At 32.6% G+C, this 7295-nt stretch overlaps 2 long non-coding RNA genes across 6 annotated transcripts; both read right to left on the bottom strand.

Annotated features, from left to right (window-relative positions):
* Window positions 3606-5567, bottom strand: LOC109130020. Its single transcript, XR_002036185.1, has 3 exons — window positions 5402-5567; window positions 4600-4658; window positions 3606-3828 (listed from the first exon to the last, which is right to left on the bottom strand). It is a non-coding gene; the product is annotated as an uncharacterized LOC109130020 (long non-coding RNA).
* On the bottom strand, window positions 5574-6849 carry LOC104758011. 5 transcript variants are annotated; one of them, XR_002036189.1, is made up of 5 exons: window positions 6608-6849; window positions 6446-6497; window positions 6060-6358; window positions 5916-5967; window positions 5574-5800 (listed from the first exon to the last, which is right to left on the bottom strand). It is a non-coding gene; the product is annotated as an uncharacterized LOC104758011 (long non-coding RNA). The 5 variants fall into 5 exon arrangements; XR_002036190.1 differs by having other exon boundaries at window positions 6060-6309; window positions 6599-6848; XR_002036188.1 differs by having other exon boundaries at window positions 6060-6309; window positions 6608-6848.

The raw sequence follows: 7295 nt of genomic DNA, 5'->3' as shown, positions 1-7295 counted from the left end.
GTTGAAACTCCTCCTCCCTTGGATAATTTAAAAGAACTTACATCTACAACACCTATGGAAACCCAAACTCCTTCTTTAGAACGGAAGTCTTCATCAGTTTTAGCTACTACGGTTAGTGACAAAACCCATGTCTTCACCTCTGTTCCAGAATCAACATCAAACTTACCAAACACTAACTCTGCTGATCAGTCTTTTGAATCGGCCACTCATACCACCCACTCTTCTGCTTTACTCGTGGATGTTCCTCCACCTACAACAACCTCAAACCGTTTTGATATGCTATCAATGGAGGTAACTGCGACAGTTTCCGGAGGGGAGTCTTCTTCGATGGTTCTCTTTGATCCTTCTTCCTCTTCTTCAGTTCCCTCTAAAGGGAAGAAATCGAAGAGGAAGAGGTTTGATCATCTATCACCTGTTCAAGGTGGCGTTCTCTCCATACAAGGAGGGAAGCGTCACATCCTATAATCTGTTTATGTCGAATAACTTTTTTTGGAATGTGCGAGGTCTTAACGAATGGTCAAAGCATCGGCCTCTTTGCAACTGGCTTCGTTCTCATCAAGTTTCTTTTGGAGCCCTTTTGGAGTTGCATGTTAAAGAAGCAAATAAGAACCATATTTTGTCATCTTTTGGTCCGGAGTGGACTGTTTTATCTAATTACCAGTTTTCAGATTTGGGAAAGATTTGGATCATTTACAAAGCCCCTATTACAGCTAGAGTACTTTCAATGGACCTTCAGTCAGTTACTTGTGAAATTTCATTAGAGGATGGTTCTGAAATTATATATTCGGCAGTTTACGCTTCGAACGAAGAGGAGGAAAGGAAAAAGCTTTGGAGTTCTCTTCGAGATACAGAGGTGAATTTTGGTTTATCAAACAGGCCGTGGATGATCATTGGGGATTTTAATGAGATCCTTAGTGTAACTGAAACCTCAAATGTTAATTTTCTGAGTTCTACACGTGGTATGAGGATGTTTGGAGACTGTTTAGCAGATTTAGGCTTGTTTGATCTTCCTTTTAGTGGTCCTAAATTCACTTGGACAAATAAAAGATCTGTAGATCCTATTGGAAAGAAATTGGATCGTTGCTTAGTGAATGGGTGTTGGCTGCTTAATTTCCCTACTAGTCATTGTACTTTTGAGGCCCCAGAGTTTTCAGATCATACACCTTGCTCGATCAAGCTCCACACGCCGCCTCCTTCTTATGGTACCAGACCATTTAAGTTTTTCTCATTGTTAACAAAACATCCGAAGTTTATGGATTCAGTGATGGAAGCTTGGGTTCAGGTTGGAATCTCAGTATCTTCTCTTAAAGATTTTTGTTACAAGCTCAAGAAAATGAAAGGCCCTATGAAGTCTTTGATGAAAGAAAATTTTAGCGATCTAGAGAAGAGGGTTATTCAGGCTCATGCTAAGCTTAATGCCCTTCAGTTGTTAGCTTTGAATGACCCATCTCCTTTCAATATTCAGAATGAAACTGAAGCAAAAGAGCTATGGTTGAGTCTTAGGCTAGCTGAAGAAAGTTTGTTTAAACAAAAGTCTCGTCTAAAGTGGTTGGGTGAGGGTGATTTTAATACTTCTTTCTTCCATAAAGTCTCTGCAGCTAGAAATGCAGGGAATGCCATAAAGCTCTTGTTTAAAGAGGATGGTTCCACCACTTCATCTCTCAAGGAAGTCCATGATCTAGCTGTGGAACATTTTACTGGGGTTATGTGCACTATCAAGGGGAGGTTCATTCCTCAGTTGCCTGATTTTCTAAAGTCTGTAATCTTAGCAACTTGTACAGTGGAGCAGCAGTCTTCTCTGTCCTCACCTTTCTCTGATGAAGCAATTAAATCTTGTCTTTTCAAAATGCCTCTAAATAAAACTCCAGGTCCAGATGGTTTTTCTGCAGAGTTTTTTAAGGCTAGTTGGTCTATTATTGGGAAGGATTTAACAATGGGAGTGAGACAATTTTTCCTGGATTCCTTTATCCCATCAGCCCTAAACGCTACTTCTCTTGTTCTTATTCCGAAAAGACCTGGGGTTGTTGATTTGAAGGATTTTCGACCTATATCTTGTCTTAACACAGTTTACAAGATCATATCTCGCCTCTTGAAAAACAGGTTAAAGATTCTGCTACCGGAGCTTATACTTCCAAATCAAACCGCCTTTGTCAAAGACAGATTGCTAATGGAGAATGTATTATTGGCCTCAGAAGTGGTGCAAGGCTATCATCTTAGTTCAGGAAAACCGAGAATTACTCTTAAGGTGGACATTTCAAAAGCATTTGATTCAGTTAGATGGGACTTTCTCCTCAACTCTCTTCGGGCTTATCAAGTTCCCCAGGTTTTCATTAATTGGATTAGAGCTTGTGTTTGTTCCCCATCTTTCAGTGTTAGTATAAATGGGGTTACATAAGGTTTCTTCAAAGGAAAGACAGGTTTGCGCCAAGGAGACCCATTATCCCCAATTCTGTTTGTTATGGTCATGAATGTTTTGTCTCTAATGTTGAATAAAGCAGCAGAAGAAGGATCGTTCAATTATCATCCTGGTTGTGAGGCTCTTAAACTTACTCATCTTTGCTTTGCTGATGATTTATTGATCTTCCTCGAGGGTTCTGAGCTTTCTTTAAGGGGAGTTATGTCAGTTCTTGCAGATTTTGCAGAAATTTCTGGGCTAACAATGAATATGGAGAAGACATCCATGTTTTGTTCTGGTCTGAATGAGAGTTGTGTGTTGAGGCTACAAAGCCTATTCAATCTAAACCTGGTCTCGCTTCCAGTTAGATACTTAGGTCTCCCTTTATGCTCCAAGAAGTTTTCAGTGACAGATTGTGATCCTTTGTTGTCTCAAATAAGAAAGAAACTCAATTGTTGGACTCACAAGTTTCTGAGCTTGGCGGGAAGGTTAACACTTATATCTACAGTTATTTCGGGCATTGTAGGTTTTTGGACTAGTGCTTTCTTCCTTCCTAAGCAGGTTATTCGGAGGATCAATGGCCTTTGTAGCTCTTTTCTTTGGCATGGAAAGGTAGATTAGGATATTTAAATCTTTTGAGTTAGTCGGTTTGTTAATATTTTCTATAAATGACGGATTATTACCAAAAAACCATTACGAAAAAATTAATGAAATTCCAAAATCAACATATATGTATAAAATTACATTTCACCAGTGAAATATGTAAACGTGGTAAAGAAAATATTTATAAACTGTTACAATTTATGGTAATATATATATATTTTTGTGTGTTTTAAAAATTAAATTTATATTTATGGTTTATCGAATTACTATAACAATTTTGCATAATCTAATAATCACTCATTTCAAATATATTATAATTTTTTGGGTACTAAGTTTATTTATAATGATAAGGGTTATTGTCTCATTCCTTTATAATAGCACATAGATGAATATACAGTTAGAACGTATATTCCTATTCAGTTATCAATATTTCCATTTTTCAATGAATAATCACACTAAATGTTGAGATTAATTAGTTTACATATTTTGATATATATAAATAATCATACATCATGATATATATCCCCTAATTTGTTGTCATTTTATATTTATTTATGAATATATATAATCTATATTTATTTGGAATTAAGTTTCTTTACTGAATCTATACTATTAATTGGGGAGTACACTTAGGGTTAAAAAAATACATAAAAACGAGTATTCCGTATCTTGCCCTCACGCAGAAAATAAAGGAAGAACAGAAAAAAAAAATTTAAGGGCATATATGTAATCAAACTGGGGCCAAACACGCGGATCCTTATTGTTAGGGATTATATTATTTGGATCTTGATATGTTGGTGTTGTATCCAAACACTCTCTTCTTCCTAAACCTATAAGATATATAAGATCCAAACGACATTAGATGATAGCAAATATTAAACAAAATTGGCAACTACGTTAATTCAATTACAAGACAATCTCGATCATATCAATCTAGAACAAAAAACGGCAACTACGACATTAAATGATATCAACTCTACGTTAATGCAATTACGTAAATGTAAAATATATCAATCAAATCAAATAAAATTGGAAACAAAAATATTGATATCCCTAATCATACTCTCTAATACTAATTGAATAGAATATTACAGTTGTACATGTAAAATATATCAAAAACGGCAACTACTTAAATACGTTCCATTATCAATCTCTTCCATATCATATCAAATAGAACATAAGTTCAAAATATTAACTGAAAATATTGTGATCGAAACTTTACAGTTGTACATGTAAAATATATCAATCAAATCAAATAAAATTGGAAACAAAAATATTGATATCCCTAATCATACTCTCTAATACTAATTAAATAGAATACATGTATAATATATCAAAAACGGCAACTACTTAAATACGTTCCCTTATCAATCTCTTCCATATCATATCAAATCGAACAACAAAATTGGCAACTACGTTAATTTGGCAACTACGTTAATGCAATTACGTTAATGTAAAATATATCAATCAAATCAAATAAAATTGGAAACAAAAATATTGATATCCCTAAACACACGTATCTTAAACTACTATAAAAACCATATGATAGAGCGTTACAAACAAACAAATCAAAATTCTAAATTAATAGTTCAGAGAATCACCTTCGTAGAAGAGATGGGACAGCTACTTATGGTTTGACTCATGTCTCCAAACTCAAAGCCTTCAAAACAACATGGAAGATTTGTGTTGACTATTAACAATGACTATTAACAAAAATCAGGGAAAGTCATTGGATTATGTTGGATTGTATTTGCCTAGGCCATGTTTTTCACATGGTCAGCTTTATGTTGCAGTTTCAAGAGTGACTTCTAAAAAAGGTTTAAAGATTTTGATTTTGGATAAAGAGGGAAAACCTCAAAAGGAAACCATGAATGTGGTATTCAAAGAAGTATTTCAGAATTTGAAATGAGCCTCTTAAGATAAGAGAAAAGGTTTGGCAAGGTAACTATTATCTTCTTTCTTTTAAGCTTATTGAGTAAAGCAATGGTACAAATTTCTCATTATTTTCAAATACATAATTCAATTTGTGGTCTAATTATAGGATTTTCAGAAAGGATGAAAACACTGTCGACGATGCTGAAGATAGGCTAAGTTACGGAACATAAACTTTGTTTGGAAGGAGTATTGTCGATTGATAATAAGGATTATGTTGTAATAATTTAGTATGGTTTTTTAAAGTTTGAACTAAACAGACGGTACCAACTTACGGTTTAGTTTCAAACTTTTTTCCGTACTAAGGATCATTTTCTTTGTTTAAATTTAATATGTAGACTTTGCTAATATTTGAGAAATTGGTAATATTACCATACTATTTTCCTAAATAACTTTACTAAACTATATGCAATCAAAAAACAGAGAAAAGTAAAAGCATAAAAAAAAAACTACTGAATTTGAATAACTTACCAGTATATATAGTATAGATTTCTTCGTAAATTCCACTCCTATTTTGAAAGTTTAGCTTATGTCTCCCTCTAACAGTAATTACCTTGGCAAAAACAAAATCCAATTTCACATTAGACTTGATTTAAATGAAAAATACAGTCTTTATAAACTAAACAAAGATTCAAATTCTTATCTTTAATTCGTAAACTACTTGCAAGGGAAAACAAATCCAAAACTCCGGTTTCTTATAAGTCAACCTTCAACACATTTGTTCCCGAATAATCGTCTTACTGAAAGTAATTTTAGCCTGACCAAGTAAAATTAAACATTAGAGTTCTAAAAAATTGTAGTAGAGGCATCTACAAATCAAGAAGAGGGTTTCGTTACTTATCTTTGATTTAGTGATCTTCATTAGTTTTCCTGACATTTACCAAATGAAAACAATTAGGACAAACTTAAACTTGAATAAACATATAAACATGTATCCATGTAAACAACAACAAAATTCAAAATCAATTTTGAAAAAGATTCAAACCTTTCAAAGAAAGACTCAATTCGATTGTATATCTTCAAGCTCCACTCAAAACCTATAATAATACATCAAAGATCAAATAAATGATAAATATAAATCATTTGATAACTATCATGCAGAATTAGAAAGAACAAATATAGATATTACCTTAGTGATCCATTGTAGACGAATTTTTTCCCTACTTGCCAGGTAAAAGAAATCCAAAACTCCGGCTACTTATAAGTTAAATTACAATCCAATTGTTGTCTCTAATCATCGTCTTCTTGAAAGTAATTTAAGCCTGACGAGGAAAGTTTAAAAATTAGAGTTTTTAAAACTTGGATCATAGGTATTTAGAAATGAAGAAATGGGTATCGTTACTTATCTTTGGTTAATTGTTCTGGATCCAATTTCCTGACTTTCCACAAAATCAGATAATTAGGACAAACAGAATCTTGAATATAAATCTAAACATTAAAAGATGTAAACAACAACCAAAAGAAGATGTAAACAATAACCAAAAATTCAACACCAATTTTGATTAATATTCTAACCTTTGAAAGAAGACCCATATTCGTTTATAGATTTTCAAGCTTTACTAAAACGCTGGAATCAGACAGAAAAGAACAAGTAAGAATCTTAACAGTTTGTGAGCTATAATCAGAAATAGAACGCAAAAATCAAATCTAAACAGTTTTCAATGTTACCTCACTTACCCATTGAAGATGACATCGGAAACTCCAAAAACACAGATAGATTATGGATCTTCAGCTGGATTTTCCAATTCGAGAAAAGGAATTGTCTGATCGATTATCGATTGAATCTGATCTATTTTGTCGAATCCACTTTTGCTTTCGAGAAAACCCTTTTTTGTGTTTCACAATTTTCAGATGTTTTACTCTTTTCGTTTTTTATTCCAGCGTCTATTATTTTGGGTTGGCAAACATTTGAGAACAGAGAGTCTTTTATTGAATGCTAATATTGGCCTGGACACCATAAAACCCAACAACTATAACATTTTCTATTCACCTTTTCTGGTCCATTAATATTTGAGAACAGAGAGTCTTTTATTGAATGCTAATATTTTAATTTCAACAAATATTGCAAAATCAAACAGAAATTTATATGAACAAAAAAAAAAAAAATTTCCGCACATACGTGCGGGTCATCCTCTAGTTGGAGATAATTCAGTGGTAATATACTTATTTTTATAATCAATTATAATAACTATTGAAACTTGTTATTCAAATTATTATGGTAATAATACTAACATAAAAAATAACATTTCGTTTTTATATGATTATATTAATAAGTTATATGTTCTTTATTTTTATTAACTTTATATTAATTGATATGTTTTTATAGCCTTTTTAGAATATTGTACTTATATTGATTTTAAGAAAT

Source organism: Camelina sativa, chromosome 17 (genome assembly GCF_000633955.1).
Source record: "Camelina sativa cultivar DH55 chromosome 17, Cs, whole genome shotgun sequence".
Classification (NCBI taxonomy): domain Eukaryota; kingdom Viridiplantae; phylum Streptophyta; class Magnoliopsida; order Brassicales; family Brassicaceae; genus Camelina; species Camelina sativa.
This window is presented reverse-complemented; position numbering and strand designations above follow the sequence as displayed.